The sequence below is a fragment of the Nannobrachium achirus genome (genome assembly GCF_963921795.1).
Source record: "Nannobrachium achirus genome assembly, chromosome: 18".
Lineage (NCBI taxonomy): Eukaryota > Metazoa > Chordata > Actinopteri > Myctophiformes > Myctophidae > Nannobrachium > Nannobrachium achirus.
This window is the reverse complement of record NC_137825.1, coordinates 60662204-60685052: the sequence shown is the minus strand read 5'-3', so window position 1 is coordinate 60685052 and position 22849 is coordinate 60662204. Positions and strand designations below refer to the sequence as shown.

Below are 22849 nucleotides of genomic sequence, written 5' to 3'. Positions count from 1 at the left end.
CCTCTCCTACTCTTCTCACACAGGACCTTGAGAGTCGTGAGACTGTAAGATTATGTTTATTATTTTCATAGAATGTGTGTACTGTGCAAACTAAAGACATGACTGTTCATTTATTATTTCAAGAGATAGAAAATGTGTAGCAGTATGCTTGTGTGAAACAGTGTTTACCAATGTTTGTTGACACTATCCTAAGTTTGACTTATCTGTTTATATATTACCAATTGCTGCAGTGGGAAATATGTTTCTATGATTGTACAACATGCTAAAAGAGTACAATGTATAATTTCTGTTAGTTTGGTCATACTGGTTTCAGTACAGCTGTTGCTCCTATCTAATTAGTACTGGCCTGCTGGAGATGGCACACCTGTTATGGATCCTTCTAATTAGTGCAGTAGTGTTTGATCTCAATTGTAACCTATTTGACTGCCTTTGTGTTGAGATGATTATGTGAAAAGATTATGTCCAATGATTGAAACCCAATTATTTCTTTTGATTACAGTTTTACAAATAAGTAAACAGTGTGCCAATGAAGACGGTGTTCGTGTCCCTTTATTGGAGCTGTTCCTGTAAGCTATCTGTGAAGTCAAATAAATGGGCGTGTGATTAAACAGATAGATCCCTGATGTCATTAATACACGTCCTTTTCCCTTTTATGCCTATATATGGAGATCTCTGATGTCATCAATATTAAGCCCATATCTGGACATTGTGTCATTCTCATGTGGTCTATAACATAGGGCTGACCCCAAAAAATTGAATATTCGAAGCTTCGTTCGAAGGCAAGGTATTCGATTTTGAAAAAGATATTCGAATAATCGTCCGCGACCGTTTTGTCCTTTTGGGGGGGCCTTAGATTGCGCCTCGCTCCAGCGTCACCTCCTTCTCACACACGTGTTAACATTAATAACAAGCCGACAACAACAACAACAAAAGCAAGCATGAAGCCATCCGAATGGTCGCGCTGTCACAGATAAAGCCCCAGACACCAAAGTCTGAGTAACATCACCCAATGCAACTATTGCGATGCAGTCACACATTTCTGGGTCAAAACAATATCGGTGTAACATTCATACATGTTACACCGTCGGTTGCTGAGTTATGCTGACTTCCACACGGCACACGCTGACGGAGACACAAGTGTGTTCTTTATCAGGAAACAAACAGCGAAAATTTGATTTTACAAAACGGACCCCTTCACCGTCGATCCCGTTTTAAAGAGGAAAAAAGAGCTTAAAACCAACTTGCTAGGCGTACGTTGTGGTGTTGATGATGACAGGTTTGTATCGGATCTGCAAGCTCAAAACTATCGTGCCCGCATAGTCTGAGCCTGACTTTCGGTTGATGAGTGGAACGTTAAATCAGGCACACTCCAGTGCAATTATTTACTATAAAATATACTATTACATTTGCGTGTACATACAGTACACATTGGGACTTGGGAGTTAATCTGTTATAATATAGGGCTCTTGAGTTGCGCTGCTGCTGTTGCAGCCACGATGTGTTACATTACAGACATGATGTGATTATGACAATCCTACTGTACTGCAAAAAACACTTTCTTTAATATAGAAAACATTTGTATCATAGCCTATTCTTCTTCCTCGTTGTATTGTTGTTTTTAATGTAATGAAACAAAATAGGGAGCTTTATTATGAGGAAAAACAGGTGGGGTTTCCCTATCGAACGAGCTTCGATTTCAATAATTGCAATCGAAGGTCAGCCCTACTATAACGTCAGACATCTATGATGTCAGACTCCATATTTGGGAAAATATGGCCACATTTTGGCAACATTTTGTCCAACTTAAACAACCAATCAGGTCACCATCGCTTGCCCAGCATTCTTCCGTCACCCAGGCGGATGCGTGCACACGCCCTTGTGCACACGCCCATCGCTTCTAGCCCTTAGGGCATCTTACTAGTGTGTATATATATATATATATATATCAGAGATTGCGTTAGACCGGAAATTGCCGGATTTGACCGATTTATAATGACAAAGCCCGGAAAATATAAACCTCATCGGACATAAGGACCGATTGAAAATGACACGGCAGTTCACCGCAAATCTCTTTCTCTCTCTCTCTCTCTCTTTCTCAATGTCTCTCTCTCTCTCTCTCTCTCTCTCTCTCTCTCTCTCTCTCTCTTTCTCAATGTCTCTCTCTCTCTCTCTCTCTCTCTCTCCCTCATCACTCTCTCTCACATGCACGTCTGGTTGCACAAACACACACGGGTTAAGTTACACTTTTTCCTGTTAATAATAACCTGTGTGAAATAAGCTGCATTGGGAGGTAAACGGGAGACACTTTATTGTGAAGGTAAGACAGGAAATGATAGTTGTTGCTGGGTAGGCCTAGTTGTCGGTTTGTTATGTTGTCGCTATGCTCTCTATGAGCTGCCTTGGTTTTGGAATATGAGCGCGCAGTTTAAGTTATAGTACATGAATGGACAGTCAAAAATAAGTTGTATTATCGGAACTGTTTAGCCTAAACATTAATTTGCGAACGGGGCGCTGGGGGAGAGAGAAGACAGCAGTCCATTTCAGCGTCATTTTGCAATGCGCACTGTGAACCCATGGGAATTATTGAAGGCACGCAGGACAACTACAAACCATATAAAACAAACTTTATACACTCGATTGAAGTTCTTTATGAGGAGATGTTATGGAAACTGTACAAGATCACCACCAAAGCCTTTTCAACCTTCCCAAAGTTGCATAACAGAGATGCAGGATGATCGTGACCACTCGACCATACTAGTGAGTAGTCTATAATTGATTCCTTTCTGGCCAGATTAATCTATCAACCTATGAAACATTGCGCAGACCCCACTTTCAGACTATTTCTCATTATTCTGTACATTATTATGTGTTGGCCTGAAATATGATGCAGAACAGAAACAACTTGTTATGAAACCATGCAGTATCTGTGCAAACACACAGCCTGCGTGAGTAGTCCAATATAATTAATTTCCTTATGCAAGATGATCGATCATCATCAAAACATACAGCTTCGGAAGATGTATGTTTTTTGTACAGCCTGCTACTCCTTTACATTCAATTAGTTCAGTCCCAACTATACAGCAGGACTTAAACTGTTGTTATTGGCTATGTTTTTGCACCTGCTTGTCATCCATGCATTCAAATTATTATGTCCGGTATTTTTATCAGATGTCCGATAAATTTTAATCATGCCGGTCACAGTGACCGGCTGTTAAAAAGCCTAGCGCAACCTCTGATATATATATATATATATATATATATATATATATATGTTACAGTATGTTCAAGAAACCAGTAAAAGTTGTCAAGGAGCACTCGTTTTGACGTTCACCACACACTAATCACCACCAGATGGCGACGTCAGCCACTGCTCTGCCATTCACCAGAGTGTATATAAGAGAGTTACGTCACGCTTTGAACTCGCCGCAGACCGGAAGTGTTTACTCTTTATTTACTAGCCTAGCCTAGCCTAGCCTAGCCTAGCCTAGCCTAGCCATTAGCTCCATTGTAGTCACTTGGACAGGGCGTTTAACGTGCGCTTGCCCAGGCCTTACGGCCTGGGCATAAATATAACGATTGCATTCACCACGGCTTCGTAACTCGCGCGGCGCTCCGCCGGCCGCGCGGCCCTGGCCCGCTCTTCGCGGCCACTCGCGCCTGCGGCGCTCGGGGGCGAAGAGCAGGACCAAGGTCCGCTGGCCTTCGCGCCGCTTGGGGCTTCGTGGACCCAGGGGGGCCTCGTAACTCGTTTGGGCTTCGTGGATACAGGGGGGCTTCGGTAGCCGCTCGCAGTGTCGTGGACAATAGAGCGGCGCACCGCCTGGAGTACGTTGTTGTGGCGACCGCTTGCTCCGCCCCGTGCCGCACCACGAGTGCTCCGCGTCTCGAATGTGCTGTTTCTCTAATATACTATGACATATATATATATACATACAGTACAGTACAGGGTATAAAGCTTTTTGAAACAAGTAGCAGACATCTTTTGCAGTCGCTTTTGAACAAATAGCCTCATATTTAAAATGTGTTTAAAGATAGCAGCTCTGTTTATATGTGCAGTAGGTCTAGGTCTAGTACAGGGGTGGGAAACTTTGATGATGGAGAGGGCCACTATATTTTCACACTCCAGACATGCAAACAGCCCCACGGTGAAAAAGGTGACACATTTTTATGGGGATAAAATGTGCGCCACGCACAGCGCGGCGCGAAATTTTTGACCATTGTTTTACTGAATTTGCACGTTTCTAACTCGGTTAAACAGTGACTTACTCATACATATGCAGCAAAATTGGACTTGTTGCCTACCACCAATTGTTCTAGATATAATAAAGAAAATGAAATCTACAATAATATAGCCTACAGATATACCGGTAGTTATAGGAATATCCTAATATTTAGGGACTTGTCTTTAATAAACAGGCATAGACAGTGACAATGTGCACTGTGAGCTTGTAGATCGGCTATTTTAACTACTTCTTAAATAGGCCTATTTGTTTTCTAAGATCATTTCTTAGATCATTTTGTTTTATTTTATTTATTCATGAAATTAGAAAAGTAATCTACTTATTCTTTTTTAAATCATGAAATGTTTAGCTTTTTTGGGGGGGGAATGTTTTTTAAAAATGTTTTGAAATAATTAAAAACGAAATGTAGGAAACCAAAAATGAAGGGACCCATAAAAATGTGTGTCCACGACCCACACATGGGTCCCGACCCAGTGTTTGGGAAACAGTTGTAAATCACAGATGATTCATTTAGTGGATTCTCCTGGCTGACTTTTTGCAATCTAGCTAGCCATCATCGTCAAAGAAAAGGTCGATCCTTTTCACTTGTAACTCGAGCTCAGTTAGTCCGTTCTTAAGTTGAGAGACCAGACTTTTTGTAACTTGTCTCAGCATCCTCCTTCTGTAGGAAGAAGTCACGGCGACTCTAGCGTTAGCATGTGGCTAAGCTAGCGAATCATCGTAAAATCAACAAGGCTATACCTATAACCGATAATATCACATCACGCATCGATGCAGAATAGCGCACGACCGCGATGCAAGCGAATCAAACAGCCAACAGTCCACAGTCACACCAGACACCACGACTACGGCAACTTTGGGAGCTTTGAGACTATGAGCGCTCAGCTCTGTCAGTGGCTCGCACTGCACTGAGTGCAGTCAGTGTTGACTTTGAGCGCTGCCAGCTGACGACGACGTCACATGCAAGAGAAGGGACTCAGGGAGCGCTTGATTTGTTAAAAAATAAAACGACCCACTTCCCCATCCACCTTAAACACCATTGTACTGACAAAACGGATGGCGCCGAGAATAAGAAATAAACGCTCCTCTTCTCACTGCTGCTCTGACGACACGACACCCCCCCACCCCCCTAAACAATGTTTTAACGAATCTGCACGATTCACACAAATGACCAATTTGGATTCAAAACGGCGATTTTCGCCGAAAAGCTACACGTTTGCATGCCTGACACTCACTCCAGAGGGGCCACAATGCACATACAGTCAAAAATAGCCGATCTACAAACTCAAAACGCGTCACAGTGCGACGACGCGTTTTGAGCTTGTAGATCTGCTATTGTTGGTATTTTTTAAGAAACTAGAGCCGGAACCCTAGTTTTCACTATAAAATTTTCGTCCATAAAAAGTGTTCTGCTGTGGAGATACCTGAGGGAGAGCGAAAGCTGCACAGATGAAAAAACAGCATCAGAAATTTACTTTCTGAGATAATTGAGGTCAAAGAAAAAAAACTTTCAGAAGCCCTACAAACAAATTGGTAAATGGTACAAGAACACACAGTACCTCTAAATGAAGAACTGGGTGCCGGCCATAATGCTGTAAAAAAAAAGTTGTACCATGGTCTAGTTATAAGGCAGGAAAGTGGAAGAAGCCAGGAGACTGACAGAGGCTCTTTTTTCATCTTCCCAGGATGAAGGAGAGACAGAGTAGAATCCACTGTGTTTTGACCTGGGATTTTTTATTCAAGCCTTCAGTTAGACATCAGACATCACAAAAATAAAGATAAAAACTCTGATAAAGATAAAAAAAAAAATTACATTGCTGTTTCACTTCAGTATAGTTGTAGATGTGTTCCATTGCAATCATCATTTTAGTCACTTCAAACTAAAACGGTCAAACTACCCTGAGCAATTCAAAGTCATAATACATAAAATTAAATAAAAATTGATGTACATTCATATGGAAATGTTTGTATTGACAAAGTCAAGCCAACTGCGACAAACTTCACCATGTTAGAATCCAGACCAGGCAACTGCAAGTAAGAGTAATTATGAAAAAAAAAACATAATTACCATAAGGTATATATAATTATTTGCTATACATTTTATATACACAGGTACATATATTTCCAAAATAGCAGATCTACAAGCTCATAGCCCGGCACCGCGCTATGAGCTTGTAGATCTGCCATTTACATATGATGCCTAATAGCCGATCTACAAGCTCATAGCCCAGCAAGGCACTATGAGCTTAGTATTTTCATGGCTCTCCTTTTAGTAGACCTTGTACCAGTGAACTGTACCGTCATGAAACTGTACCTTTTCCTATGCAAACTTCTAATAAAGTCTTCAATCAATCAATCAATCAATCAATCAATCAATCCCTTCTTTGTATTTACCTACTGTATGTTTTTATACTGTTTTTTATTTCCCCCTTTTTTCCTGACTATATCTACTGCATAGTACTGTGTTCTATCCGTCTGTCATTCAATGTTATATGAGATACTGCAATGGTTTACTATGGAAATAAGCCTAGTCTTTTCATGGATCTCCTTTTAGTAGACCTTGTACCAGTGAACTGTACCGTCATGAAACTGTACCTTTTCCTATGCAAACTTCTAATAAAGTCTTCAATCAATCAATCAATCAATCAATCAATCAATCTCTCTCTCCCCAACTTTCTCTCTTGTATCATGGCTGTAAGGTTTATTCTAACGCAGTTGGTTCTCTAGCGAAAAAGAGAGAGAGAGAGAGAGAGAGAGAGAGAGAGAGAGAGAGAGAGAGAGGTAGAGAGACATAGAGACACGGTGAGAGAGATCACTTTCTGAACGAAAGAGAGAGAGGAAATCTGAGCAGGCTAGATAGTTAGCAAACAACGTTGGCACCACTTCGATGGGTTACTTTTAGAATAAAACACGATAAAACTATAAAAATACAATGAGGATTACCACTGGGATTCTTTTTCGATCTCCATCTCGCTGGATTGGTCAGACTGCGATGTCTGCGAGTGACTTATAGTGGTTGTTTTGCTGGGATGTGTTTGTTTTGCACTAAATGGAGCATCTGTCCTCCTTCCTCACCAAGCTAAGCTAAAGAGGCGTCAATTGGGTATGGCAAGCTATGGCAGCTGCCATACCTTGGCTACAGGGGGAATATAATAAAATGTACTGTAATCGTGCCTGTTGTAAAGGTATGGCAACATGACTGGTGTCTTGCACGCGAGCCTCGCGCGCGTGAAAGACACCAGTCATGTTGCCATAACTTAGCTTTTTCTGAACTGACGCCGCTGAGCTAAACGCCCTGCTCGATCGGTGGTCCGCGCGCGAGAGAGATGAGCATAATCATCTCTCATCTCATGCTTGCTCTCGGAGCGACGTCGGCGACCCCCCAAACACGCCACTACACCACTGTATGTATCAATCAATCAATCTAGCAACAACCACTTACTTTATATAGCAGTTCTTTTCGCTGCGACGCCGCGGCTCGGTGGTCCCTGGTGGCCTGGTCGATGAACCATGACGATCCAGTAAAACTTTTCAGATCACATGTAACGGCTGTAGAAGTAGTCCTCAGTAGTATAGTAAAGCACTAAACTAAACCCCCCCCCCCCCCAAAAAAAAAGACGAAAAAAAAACACATGGCTGCTGCTCCTTGCCATCCATCCAGCAATCCCAGGCCTGGGGAGGACGGTCATGTACCAAATCACCATGGTAACACAAGGTAACACAAGCTGATTGGCCACACAATGGTAACCATGGTGATTTTAGTCATTCCAGGGCCCAGGACGGCTGAATCCAAGCGTCAGTGATACATATGCTCCTAATCTTGTGTTAATTAAAAAAAAGACATTCCGGCGTCAGTTGACGCTGGTGGCAGCGCGGGGGGGTAAAAAACGTGACGTCATATGACTCCCGTGGCGGTTAAAGTGTTAACATAAGGACATATAAATTGACTTAACAGGGGGTGGTATACAGGGTGGTATACAGGGTGGGGTATAAGGATTCCTGACACATGGACTGCCTTATCTCCATATATGGACGTGTAAGTCCTTATCTCCATGTAGTTCCAGATGCACAGTTGAGTATATGTACTTCTTTTATCTTCATATTTGGAGTTCCAGATGCGCACAGTTGGGTGGGCCTTGCGGCAAAAAAAGTGGCTGAAATGTGTCTGAACACATCCACTGCCACGGCCTCGTTATCACATCAGGGAGATGTTAACTGGTTACCAAGGTGACCAATAGCTGAGCAAAAAAATGAAAAAAAAAAAAAAAAAAAATATATATATATATATATATATGTTACAGGGTAAATGGGTAACTCAGGGAGACCTCGGTAAGAGCGCTCGTTTTGTAGTTCACCACACACTAATCACCACCAGATGGCGACGTCAGCCACTGGATAAGAGAGTTACGTCACGCTTTGAACTCGCCGCAGACCGGAAGTGTTTACTCTTTATTTACTAGCCTAGCCTAGCCTAGCCTAGCCTAGCCTAGCCTAGCCTAGCCTAGCCATTAGCTCCATTGTAGTCACTTGGACAGGGCGTTTAACGTGCGCTTGCCCAGGCCTTACGGCCTGGGCATAAATATAACGATTGCATTCACCACGGCTTCGTAACTCGCGCGGCGCTCCGCCGGCCGCGCGGCCCTGGCCCGCTCTTCGCGGCCACTCGCGCCTGCGGCGCTCGGGGGCGAAGAGCAGGACCAAGGTCCGCTGGCCTTCGCGCCGCTTGGGGCTTCGTGGACCCAGGGGGGCCTCGTAACTCGTTTGGGCTTCGTGGATACAGGGGGGCTTCGGTAGCCGCTCGCAGTGTCGTGGACAATAGAGCGGCGCACCGCCTGGAGTACGTTGTATTGGCGACCGCTTGCTCCGCCCCGTGCCGCACCACGAGTGCTCCGCGTCTCGAATGCCCTGGTTCTCTTTAAAACCGTGACATATATATATATATGTCACAGTTTTTTTGAGATTCAGTAAGATTGAGACCAGCAGCGCTCGTTTTTGGGCACAAGGTGGAGCAAGCCGTGCCTCCTTCGAGGAACTACCCATAATTAGTCCTACAGGGTTATAGATTTAGGAATGGTTTTACTGAGGTTAGGGTTATCATTCACCAGGTTAACATTCACCAGTTTAGGTTTAGGCATAGTTTTACTGAGGTTAGGGTATAGGATTAGGGTTAGGTTTAGGCATAGTTTTACTGAGGTTTGGGTTAGGATTAGGGTTAGGTTTAGGCATAGTAGCATTCCCCAATGTTAGCATTCACCAGCGTGGGACTAATGCAGGCCCTACCACAGAACAGCTCCCTAATGCCATCGGCTTCTTCCAGGGACTGCCCATAAGGTGAAGTAAAACAAGCGCTCCGGTCCCAATCTTACTGGTACCTCAAACAAACTGTAACATATATATATATATATATATATATACATATATATATATATATATATATATATATATATATATACATATACATATATATATATGTATATATATATATATATATACACAGTGACGTCATTACGTGCGCGTCCCGCGTCTCTGACGCATTCACGTTGCCTAGAGACGCATTCACGTCATTGCCCTGGGGTCCCACGGACGCATCGCCTCCATTGGAGTCCACGTTAAAATAATTTACCACGTCGCGAAAAAAAATATATTTTAAAAAGTCCACAGACGCCACCATTATTCATGGGTGAAGGCATGCTACTTAACCCTACTTTAACACAAATGAAATCCGCGTAGAAAGTCTTAAAACAGACGATAGAACTAACAACAGTGCGTTCTATCGTCCACCGACGCCATTCTGTGTGCCCGTAGATGGTCACAGAATTCAATGGGTGCCTGAGTTTTAGCGTAGCACCGGGCCGCTCTCTGACCATAGCGGCACAGCATGTTAGGTGATACACCAAAAGGGGTTCCCCCACAGAACGTGTGCAACTGACGGCGCAGAAACGTGACGTCTCTACACTGGCAAAACAACAGCGTCGCGGTCAGGGTCCCCGCGGAATGAACGTGTCGCAAACAGCATTTCGTTTCATTAATATCCTCGCCAGAAACTGCCTGCCGTCTGTCTGTCTCTTTCTGCATGCAGCGGAGCCACCGCACTCTGCACTGCAGCAGCATGAACGTGCTCTCTCTGTCACTCTGATGTGATGCTGCTACGTTTAGCTACATGCTAAAGCTACTGCCGTGGCTGCTCTTCTGAGGCACAGTCAGTGAGGCTGGCAGAGGGTCATAAACTCATTAAGTCATAAAAAGACGTCTGATTTTCAAAGCGGAGAAACTAATTATCTGTGATTTACAACAGCCGTTCTCCGGAGCGCCCCACTTTCTCATAGTATTACGTCGAGTGGTCTCTCCATACACAGAAGTATACTCAAATGTTTTACTTAAGTAAAAGTATCTTCTACTGCAAGTTAAAGTCCGGAATTCAAAATGTACCTGAGTAAAAGTATAGGCTACACTTTAGGACTAAAAGTAAAAGTACTCATTATGCACAATTATTCTGTATCACATGTTACCAAATAATATCCTTTGAAAATAGCCATGGCTGAAGTGGTTATGTAGGCTAGCAAAGTAACTAGTAAAGTTTTCAAATAATTGTAGTGGAATAAGTACAATATTTGCCTCTGAGATGTAGTGGAGTAGAAGTAAAAGTAATGAAAATTGGAAATACTCCAGTAAAGTAAAAGTACCTTAAATTGTACTTATAAGTTACCTTTTTATTACCCCAAGAAAAGAAAAAAAAGACCATTATTGCACCAAAGTAATCAACAAGCTAAAACTATACTATCAAAAATGTCCAAACATTAGCCTAATTGTAAAATAATATAAGATAGAGGCAAATATAAATAGCCGATCTAAAAGCTCACAATGCAAAAAATAAATAAATTGGGGACCCATAATTTTTTTCTGGGACTCATTCGAATGACCACCTGTGGGTCCCGGGACCCATTACTTTGAAAACCTATTAACATCACTGTATATATATATACCTGTATATATTTTAAGCTTAGACTAGACCAGGGGTCTCAAGCTCAATTTACCTTGGGGCCGCTGGAGGCAGAGTCTGGCTGAGGCTGGACCGCAGCCTCAGCACACATGCGTGTGCGCGCACATGCATGTGCACTAATTTGTTTTATTATTATACTGTAGTTTCATACCAGTCTAACAACTACTGTATCTATCTCCCCATCAAAGAAATAAAAAGAAAAAAAAGAAAAAAATCCAATCTTCTCAAATGTATTTTTAATTTTCTAACAAAATAAGATTAACGAGGACCCTGGTGTAAACAAGTTGTGTTTAACTTATGGAACATGTACTGTACTGTTAACTGTATTGTATTATTAACTGTTTTCTGTACAAAACTGCTAATACAACTCTCAATTAATCAATCAACAAATAAACAAACAAACAAACACAAAATAAGATGAACAAATACCCTGGTGTGAACAAGTTTTGTATAACTTTCCTCAGGTAAATCCCTTCTTGGTAGTCAATTTGTATGAAACATACTGTACTGTTAACTGTATAACTGTTTTCTGTACAAAACTACTAATAGTCCAGGCGTTTCGGGCAGTATTTTGATGGAATCGTGCACTTTATGAAAGAAGCATGACATTTGGCACACAGTTAGAACATGCCATATGGAACATTTTTGGCTATAGGGCCATCGCAGATTTGTCTTGGGAGACTTGTGGGAGCCAATCAAAGTTGGGCTCTTATACACTAGGCCTATACAGTAAAATAATACAAAAAAGAAATATGCTTTAAGTAGCATGTGAGGGGTCAAACTAAACAGGTACCTGAAGACCACCTGGATCTCACATAACGTCTGGCTCATTATCGAGAAATGACCAAAATGACTTGATAATGACTGCTGAGCCAGACGTTATCCGGCTTTTTACACGTCTAATTAATACATAAATAAATCAGTTGACCCAAAAGTTAAAACAAAACAAATTATTTCCTTGCTTACATTAGTGAAAGTATTGCACAAGTGCTGCACTGGGTGTCCGCCGAGCGCAACGTCGCCTCAGAAAACGAGGAAGTGTTGATCAAATAGAATCCATTTTCTGTTTCTGAATCGTCTATTTCTTTCAACATTCAGTGTTTTTTTTGTTTTTTTTCCCCAGAAAAGTATGTTCATTGGCCTCTGGACGAACACATCATCGTCCAGGGGAGGGTGTATCACCTTTGCTTTTACTTTTCACTGTGTTTGTATCGCTCCAATGCACAATGTTTACCGTTTACCCCTTTGGTTGTTGTGTTCCAAAAGAGGCGACGTTTAACAGGAAAGTTCCTGAACTATGAAACCTACAGGAATCTAGGTATATTAAAACAAACTGCCATGGCTCACTGGAGTGGAGTTTTCAGCTTTATTTTAATACACGTTTTAAGGACCGCGTGTCATATACAAGCTCACAGCGTGGCTCCGACCCAGAGGAAAAATCTGCTTCTCATTTAAAGCTTTTCAGTTGCTCATGAGACGTAAGGGAGCCACACTTTTGTTTCTCATGTGTGCTTCATTAGAAGATCAGATATTGCTCTCCTTGAAGCTCCTTGTAGATCCTAAAGGTGCTTTAGGATCTTTAAGGAGCTTCTCATTTGGAGCCATGTTTGAGAAGAATTTGAGAATCTTATTCTGAGATTACAGGGAGTGAGAGACGAGATGTAGGGGAGCACTCTCTATTGACTCATTAGTGTATCCTATATTACTCTCATATTGAGCCAAATATGAGAAATAATTGAGTAGCTTTATTTGAGATGATAGGAGCAATAAATGAGACATAGGTGAGAGCTCTCTGATGGCTCATTTAAGTCTCTTAACTGTGACCCAAGATTCTTACTTTGAGCCATTAATGAGCAATAATTGAGATTTAATTACCCAGAACCTTTTTTTCTCACTTGGAGCTGTAAATGAGATACAGTATACATGCAGATATTTTGATATAAAAACAATACAATAATTTCCTTCAATAAAACTTTATTTAATTTCCTTCAATAAAACTTTATTTTCTGTAAGGTGGCTGAAGATGAAGTGCTTTTAACAGTAGTCTTTTAAAAGACTACTTTGGAAAAGGTTTGGGTTGTGTATTTACCTTGCCATGATGTAACTCTAAGGTGGCCAAGAAAACAATACATTTTAGTTATACAACAACCCAAACTACGACCAAAGTGGTCTTTTATTCCAAATAAAATAAAAACAAACATCACAGTTCCTCCCCTTACTACTCATGAATGCAGTGCCAAACAAGAAAGTGACCCTAATCAAATCAATGTGACCAAAACAGTCACTGCTACTTAAGTCAAATACATGCAAAAAAAAACACATGCAATAATACTTAACTAATTAAATGCGCACAGCTTAAAAGTTCACTTAAGAGTGCAAAGTGCCCATTGGTCAGTGCAAAAAGCAGAAGTGACATGTACTCCCAGCAAAACCGGACAGGAACAAACAGTCAGTGATAACTATTCCAGTTATAAGTTACAGTTGTCCTTACCAAACGACCGTTGTGTTTCATTGTATAATGTGAGGACAACATTCACGAAGGACTGCCAGTCTCTCATGTCTCCGTCCTGGGTAGATGAATCTATCTGTTCCTCTGTCTGTTACTCCAGTATCCGAGGATCTCGGGTGGGAGTTCTTAAAGATTGTATTAAGTTTCCTGCACCCTGGCCAATTCCTCCACCCCTGCAAGGAGAACCCAACAACGGTGTCCGCCTTCCTCACCAGTCTGTTGAGGTTGAAGGTGTCACCCGCTCAGTTGTTCCTCCCCAGCACGTTATTCCAAAGAAAACTGCTCCACTTGCCATACCAGATTGGTAGAACATCTGTAGCATCCTGTTGCACACGCCAAACGATCCCGTCTTCTCAGGAAGAGCAGGCTGTTCTTACCCTTCCTGTGAATCGCCTCTGCGTTGTGCGACCAGTGTTTCCACGGACACCGCCTTCCATCCAGCTTCGGTGCCATACCGTAAGACATAGTCTGCAGACAGGGAAGATGAAATTAGCTATATAAGCACAGTCAACATGTTTTCCCCACGCCAGTGATGTCGTTCGAACCTTCTCTCAGTCAGTGGGGGAAAATAAAAGATACAATGTTACATTAAACCCTGAGACACAATCTCTTCCATTGAAATAACCAAAGAGTTAATGATCGTTTCGGCCTACACCTGCCACTGTTCAGCGACTGTTGCAGCGCAGCTATCTACAAGACTCTTATTAAGAAGGACCCAGAAGGGGCACTGTTTGATGTAAAGTCATCAACAAAACTTCCAGCTAAACCTTCAGTTTTAGAGGGGCTTTCAACAGGATAATCACAAGGTTTGTGTGCTTTATTAAGATAAAGTACCAAAGAAATTAGAACAACCAGGCTGACCGCATTTAAGACAAAGTGTCTTTCCTGAACAAAGTCTGTGGATTAACTTCAAGTGCGTTGTTAGTGAGTTGGCATTGGCCTGAGGGACTTTACAAATAAAACAAAACATCTCAGTATCAAATCAGTGCATCATCAGAGCACTCAGATAACAATATACTTTTCAGTATTAAAATTCAGTGCAGCATCAGAGCCCTCAAAATAAATCTTCTCAGTTTAGCATCAGAACCCTCAAAACCATCTCAAAAGTATCAGAAATCAGTGCAGAATCAAGAGCCGGGAGTCTCTGGTAGGGGACCCAACCGGTAGGAGACAATATAATCTCAAAAGTATTAAATAAATAAAAACAAAATAAAAATAATAATCAGTGCAGCATCCGAGCTATCTGGTAAACAGCACTTTGCAAGAAGTGGTAGACATTAGCCAGATCCCGGTTGTACGAGGTAGCGAAGACGAAATGATTTTTAAAAAGCGTGTCGAAAGAGGCAAGGGAGTCTGGTGACTTACACGGGATTGCACGTTTGTCAATCACAATGAAGTATTTGTGTATGGTACACCTCTGGGTCCCCACAGCCAGTAGATAGGGTTGACGACTCTCGTGATGCTGTCCAGATGCCCCTCGACACTGGTCCCAGTCTGTGACAAGAGAACTTCATTAGTCATGTTATTACAATTAATATGTTTGCAGTTTAGAGCCCCAACTTTATGAGATAGCCACCAGAATCACTTCTTGCCACAAAATGCAACCAACAACATTCTGCCTTATCTTTATTCTGCTAAATGTAAAATAAATAAACATATTCATATCGGTGTATCTCAGGCTGATGGGGATAGATCTGTGGGGGGCAAAAGCAGACAATTATCACAGGGCAGTCGCTGATTACAGATGAGCATGGTTATCGCATGATTTCACAAAAGTATAGTTTTAAGGGTGACTATTAGGGACAGAACAGTGAGCCATCTTAAACTTTAATTGAACTATAACCTTACCTAGATGAACTTCACAAGGTGGTCAATGGCTTGTCGGGCTGAGAGCTTCCCTGGTCTCTTGTTGCGGCCTTGAGGTGAGGGTGGCATGAGGTGGATAAGGCAAGATGGAGGACATCTCACTGTCCCATCCTGAAAATACAAGGGAGAGAAAAAAAAACAGACATTTTTACTAAAATCTCTTCATTTTGGTTTCGAAACCAATTCCCTCTTCCATTAGTATTAGTCATTTAATTCCAGCATACCATTTTCCAGTTGTCCTGTTGGGATTCAGCTTTATGAAGCAGATCTTCAAGGTCGCCTGTCTGGGTGAGGCCATGGCTTTGTTCAAGGACTTTCTGCCTGTAGCGAGTAGGCCCCTTTTCCAGGAACTTGGAAAAGGGGCAGCGATGCAGCGATGTCATCACCAAACATCAGACTGAAATTCTGCTCCATCTGCAGACAAGATGGAATACAGACGACAACATGGCATACATTTTTAATAGGTTCACCTTATGACCAGGGCTGTGATCTGTTTAAAGTCATTTTTCATTTCAGTTCGACTTTAAGGCAATACATACCATTCCCGCAATGTCAAGAAATCTTGGAAAGGTGGTGAATATTTCAGAGGACTTCACTGGGTCATGAACCATTGCTTGGCGATGGGTGAAGGTGTGTTTCATCTTCTCCTCGACGATTGCTTCATCAGTTGTATGGTTCATCAGTGCGATGGCCTCACAACACTGGGTTTTGACAGGGGATTCTGACACTCTGTAATGATCCTCTCTCCTCCAGGTTTGGCCATCAGAATGTTTTCAATCATCTAAGTGGGAGGGGGGAAAAGGGGGGGACAGGGATTTGGTGGCCAAATATATTTACAGTAGCACAAATGTAAACCATGCCCCCCATACTTCTCCGCAATTGTACTTTGCCATTTACCCCCCTGCTGCCCCCTTTATCAGAATCACCATCTTGATCTCCATTTCAAACAGTCATCTGCAAATCTTACCTGAGCGAGATGAGTCAGGTCAGCTCTGTTCCTTTGGGCAGGACACGGCTGCAAAATGGTGGTGTCATCAGTCCCCATTGTCTGCACTGGAGCTGAGAAAGGCTAGTTTCAGTGAGCCTCACTGAATCTAGCATGTTGACATAACAGGAGTGATTATAATAACATGTGATTAGCAAGAGGGGATCATTTGTGTTAAGAGTAATGTAAAAGAGATATAATAAATAAATATTGCGTGCCGGATCAAACAACATGAAGTGCTTTTGCGCACTGCTGCCAGTAGCCTACTTATTTAGCGTCTGGTACTAACTCTGCTGTCACGTACTGCAGTTGTTCTCAAACTTTTCAGGCCGCAACCCCAAAAATAATCATATTTTAACTGGGGACCCCCCACCCTGACGAGCACTAAGAGTTGGGACAGTACATTTTGTATAACACTGTTCTATTGTGAAAGTCTAGCAGATCTACATGCTCACAACGCCTCGCATTGCGAGGCTTTGTGAGCATGTAGATCTTCTATTTTCACAATCTCTGAGTCTAATATTTGATCATTTGGCCCAATGTTTAGTCTGTCATTTTAGAGGTATTAAAAAGTCCTTAAATTGTCACTTTAGAAATGTGCAAATACCCTCTATACACTTAAAGTTTGTTGGTTTGTTTACTGTTGAGAAAACAATGATTAGCCAATCATCAGGGGACCCCCCAAAATAATTTAGGGACGCCCCTGGGGGTCCCGACCCAAAGGTTGAGAACCACATTTCTAATACCTCAAAAGAACAGGGGAACAAAGGAAAGAAAAGACCGTTATAACATTAAAAGTAAACAAATTATATAAAAACTGGTCAAACGTTGCCCAAATTGTCAAATGATATAAGAGGCAACAATTGTGAAAATAACAGATCTACAAGCTCACTGCATTCCAAGTGCTTGTCAGGGTGGAGGGTCCCCAGTTCAAATATGACTATTTTGGGGGGTCCCCAGTTCAAATAGGATTATTTGGGGGGCTTAAGTGGTTAACAGTCAACAGGATCACTGATTACATTAATTATGAGAAGCAGTGTTCTTGGTGACATCACCACCAACAAGTGCCACAGGATATAAATAACAACAAGTGGGCTTGAGACCAGTATATTATACCAAAACTTCATAGGATAGACCAAGGATATTCTCCTCAAAAATATAAAATAAATAAAAAATACCAACAGTACAAAGGCAGGGCCCTTAGCCAATGAGGCTAAGGGCACAGGGGTATATATTTGTGCCCATATGAGCCCACACTGTTTTGTATGAACAGTATTTCTAGTTAAGAACTGGTTCTCAAACTGTTTTTTTATTTAAAGGACCCCCTGTTTTTAGTATGCATATGGCCATGATCCCCCATCATCCATAACTCCCCTAGAACTGTACAAATGGAACCAGATGGACCTGTTAGGGTTAATTTGGTTCCATTTGTATACTCTACTACCATTGCTAGCTAACATTAGCCACAAATACCACACACACACACACACACACACACACACACACACACACACACACACACACACACACACACACACACAGTATTGAACAGCTGCTAGCTAACTTTGGCTCTGTTAGCCACAATACCACACAACAGGCTGCAAGCTGTGCACAAATACACAGCAAAGCACCTTCTGTTAATACAAAATAAAAAAACGTCCACTTCTATCAAAAGGGAAGCTTATCTTACACATTTTGAACATTCAGTTCCATTAGGATGTAGTCTACTGTAAAAACGTTAGCATCAGCTAGTGTTAGCATTAGCTAGCGTTAGCATTAGCTTAGTTGTACTGGTTGGATGAACCTTTCAGAAAAATACACACTTTGTACAAAAACACTGCAGACAACATTCTTAAGTAACATACAGTACATGTAGGTTACTTTATCCAGTGGCTATGTTGTTTCACCTACCTAAAAAGGATAAAGTCCATGAGAGCATATAACTCCTGGTTGTTCTTCTCTTCAGCACTGACTGACTGAGGTTCAAAATGGCAGCCAGCCCAGACTGGTTCAAACCAGTTCCAAGTCGTTCCAATAGCTCCTCTCTGTCTTGAGGAGCAATAGATGAGCAGCAAATGAGCAGCAAATGTTTCCTCTGAGAAAGTATAATAATAAGGATATGCCCCGCCTCCTACAGAGCTCTGTTTCCTGCTAGATCAAAGCAATATGTGATGTCACTGTTCTCATCCTTCCCAGTTGTTGTTTGGGCAATTAACCCTTTGACTGACTGCTGCTGAAGCAATAATGCATTGTTTTTCATGAACTACTGTACACTTATCTAAAGATTAGATCTGATCAGATCAGATCAGGGGTCTTCAACAGGGGGTCCGCGACCCCTAGGGGGTCCGCGGGGATACTGCAGGGGGTCCCCTAAAAAAGGGGGGGGGGGGAATATATAGGATATATATAAATATATAATTTATTTTAAGAAAGAAAAAAAAGAAAAAAAATATATTTTAATAGCATTATTATTATAGCAGTATTGAATGCACAATGTGATTTTACACAATTTTATACATAAATATACAATATATGTTGTAGCCCCCTTCCCTACCCTACAAGGTATCTCAGTTATAACTATTATAATTATAATAAACATACTATAAAGTGTTAGGCCTATACATCATTGGAAAAAATACTATTTTTGTCAATACTGCATGTAGAAATACTCTGTAACAAATCATTCTAAATTTACTTAAAGTACAAAACTGTTGGTATGAAAATGTATTTAAAGTGCAAAAGTAGAAAGTACTCATTATGCAGAATCTTTGAAAAGAGCAGATCTACAAGCTTACAATGGCATTGGTAACATTTTTGAGAGGCCATTTTTGCGACCGTTAGGTCGCAGTTACTATCAAAACCTTCACTGGCAGTCTGTCTGCCTGTCCGTCTGTCTGTCCGTCTGTCCGTCCGTCCGTCCACATCACGGCACACCACACTTTTGCCCTTCTCCACAACCGTTGCCCCTATCCATGCCAAACTTTGCACACACACTCCTTGCCTGCCAATCCACAAGCTCCACCCCTCCAGAGACCCCTGGAGCTCCAGGGACCCCCAGGGACCCCCTGGCGCCACTGCCAAAAAGTCAAAAGTAGCCGATCATACATGTGCTTATCTCCTGGTTAGGGAGTCTTACTGGTATTGTTCTGCTCCAGGATTCTGGCTACCCCCCCTAAATCACATGCGCTGAGTCAGAATATGCAGGTTTTATTCCAATGCGCAAACAGGAAGTGTCTCAAAACTGCCACTTCCTGGTGTGTTTTGGGTATTACGAGTTGGTAGGTGCTCCGATATATTTTTTTCTCATGTCTGCATGTCATTTTAAGCCTCAGGTCGACATTCAGTAACCCTAATATCCTATCGTGATTTTATAGTAATTCAAAGGAGGCTAACCCTAGTTTAATCCTAGGAATGTCGCACAGAAATAAAACACACCTCCACGTGTTCGTCTCGGTGAGCTATTCAACATACTAAAAGATGCGCCCTTGACACATGATGGTTTCGGACTTATAACACGAAATAGCTAACCCTAGGGTCAGCTATTTCGCGTTATAAGTCAAAGACGATGCGACATCAGACCTTGGTTCCGAGATATGTTGTAGAGCTCTCCGAGACGAACGTGTGGATGTCTTGGTTATCCTCCTACGACCTTTCTTCCCTGGGATCTCCAATTTGACTAAGGGTCATAGAGTCTATAAACGTTAGAGCACATTGAATGCCAGGCCAGAGAAAGCTATCTCCTCACAGGAGTGTCTGTGTGGGATGAACCTTATACTGGCGTGTTCAGCTCGCAGAGACGAACATGTGTATGTGTGTGTGTGTGTGTGTGTGTGTGTGTGTAACTCCTCTATACGACACTCCTGTGCCGAGAGAACGGCCCCTAAAGTTAGAATTAGGGTTAGCCCTCTAGGGGTCATACATCAACGCGTTCGTCTCAGCGAGCTGATCAAGAATCTTTTTGCCATGTGTCTGTGCGTCCCCTAGAACCCGAGCTAGCTCTTTTAGAAGGGTTAGAAATCGACTAAAGCATTTTTACGTGACGGGATAAGACTAAGAAAGATCTAACTGATCAGTCTTGATCACATGACTAGCAATTTGTGTGAAATTTGAAGGAGTAATATAAGAAAATATGTATTACGTAAGTCGGCCTGCTGGTGGCGCTATAAAAGGCATGTGACAAATGTAGGGCAAAGTTGAAGTTTTAGTCATGCTGCATAAATTGTTGAAACTCATGTAGTAGTAATAATATCTTAAAATGTAACTAACTTATAATGGTTATCCCCCAAATTAGCATTCTATTGATGCAGACCCTTAGTTTTCATTAGATAACGTTTCTGTAAGTTCTATACTTTATCTTAATAAACTATCTGATACATTGCTTTTAACATTCTTAAATTGGCATGAGATTGGTTCTGTATGTGATAAAATTGAGACATAATTTATCTAATTGTTGGTATCATTCGAGAGCTTGTACTAGCTAGAATGATATATACTTAAGACATTTTCTGAATATGCTATAAATAAAGCAAGTGAATTAAAATGAGCATTAAACACAAATGCATGATCAAATCAGAATGATTGAAGACTGCATCGTTTATAGCTATATACTGGCCAATCTGAGTCTTTAATGTGACTTAAATGAGATAATCTTGAGAGCTCTTTTACAGCTCAACAGTGGTCATTCTGAGACAGACCTGAGATGTAACAAAAAGCCTTAATTGAGCTTTAAATGAGATTATATTGAAAGCTATTTTTTATATCACTTGGAGCTAAGTTTGAGACGCAACAATCCAGATGAATTGAGCAATATTTGAGACATTATTGAGCTCTCCTGTATAGCTCATCAGAGCTTCCATCTGAGGCATGTTGCTCCCCAGAAATAGAGGAGAAACAGGAGCAATACCTGAGATCTCCTTTTTGTATCACCTTGATCTCATTTGTGGCTTGAGAAACAAAAGAGCAATAGATGAGGGCTCAATCATGGATTCTGCTTTCCTCTGGGGAGTGCTGCGCTGCGAGCTTGTAGATTTTTATTTTTTAATAATATTTTAATAATAATAATAATGATATCGGGAATTTATATAGCGCTTTTCTGTGTACCCAAAGTCACTTTACCGTGCGTGCGTGTGTGTGTGGTATAAACAACAACTTTATTAGGAAAATGCAGAATGAGATAAAAACAACAAAAACAAGATAAGATATGAGGTCAGCTGGGAAAGGCTATTGTAAATGTTGACCAGATTCTCATAATTGTCTTCTAAATCCTTCTTCTAAATAATTCCAGGTCTTAATGGGTTAAAGGGCCATGAAACACAAAATCACTTTTTCTATAAATATATATTATATAAATGAGTCACTTGTGATAGGGAGCAGTGATATGGTTCAATTTGCCCATGGGCTTAGGGATTCAGAGCTTTCTGCTGTCTCTGTAGCTATTTCTGTGTACCTCTAGTTATAAGGTAGAAAAGAAATATTTGGCACAGCTCATTAAATATGATTTCACTGTGTACCACAGAGTACAGTGTGACGTGGCTTATCTAATTAATATTAATGTTTGTTTTATATAGATTTGTATCAATGGGGGGCGTGGTTTCACTGTAGGCTGCTTACAGCCAGAGAGCAGAGCAGGGACTGCGGCTGCTGTCTCGACCGTGGTCCGTGGGGCAGGGCTGTTGATGTTAGACTCAGTGGTGGAAAGTAACACTTGTTACATGTTGGAAGTATATTAATACTGCGATGTAGAAACACTCTGTTACAAGTAAACGTCCAGGATTCAAAATGTACTCGTAATAATGTAAAAAATCACACCCGTGTGAACTGAGCGGTGGTCGCGGGGGGGGGGGGGGGGGGGTGCCTGTGGGGGTGGGGGGGGGAGGGGTGCCTGTGTGTGTGTGTGTGGGGGGGGGGGGGTGTGGGGGGGGGGGTGCCTGTGTGTGTGGGGTGGGGGTGTGTGTGTGTGTGTGTGTGTGTGTGTGTGTGTGTATTGCAGTTGATGCTCAGGGCAGGCTAGACTCAACAGCACCTCTCTGGTCACCCAGGGTACTCAGGCTACACCAGAGGCTACATACAGACAGACAGACAGACAGACAGACAGACACACAGACAGACACACACGGCCACGCTATGGAGACGGTGTGACCACCGCTCAAAAATAGCCGACCTACAAGCTTTCGCGACGCGGCTATTTTTCGTGCATGTGGACATGGCGTGTAAAACACCCCCCGTGTAAAACACCCCCCCCCCCCCCC

General features: G+C 41.9%; 1 long non-coding RNA gene across 1 annotated transcript; it reads right to left on the bottom strand.

The window, feature by feature from the left end:
• Positions 1-14995: 14995 nt before the first annotated feature.
• On the bottom strand, positions 14996-16788 carry LOC308303343. Its single transcript, XR_013962984.1, has 3 exons — positions 15841-16788; positions 15599-15727; positions 14996-15244 (listed from the first exon to the last, which is right to left on the bottom strand). It is a non-coding gene; the product is annotated as an uncharacterized lncRNA (long non-coding RNA).
• Between the last annotated feature and the right edge of the window lie 6061 nt (positions 16789-22849).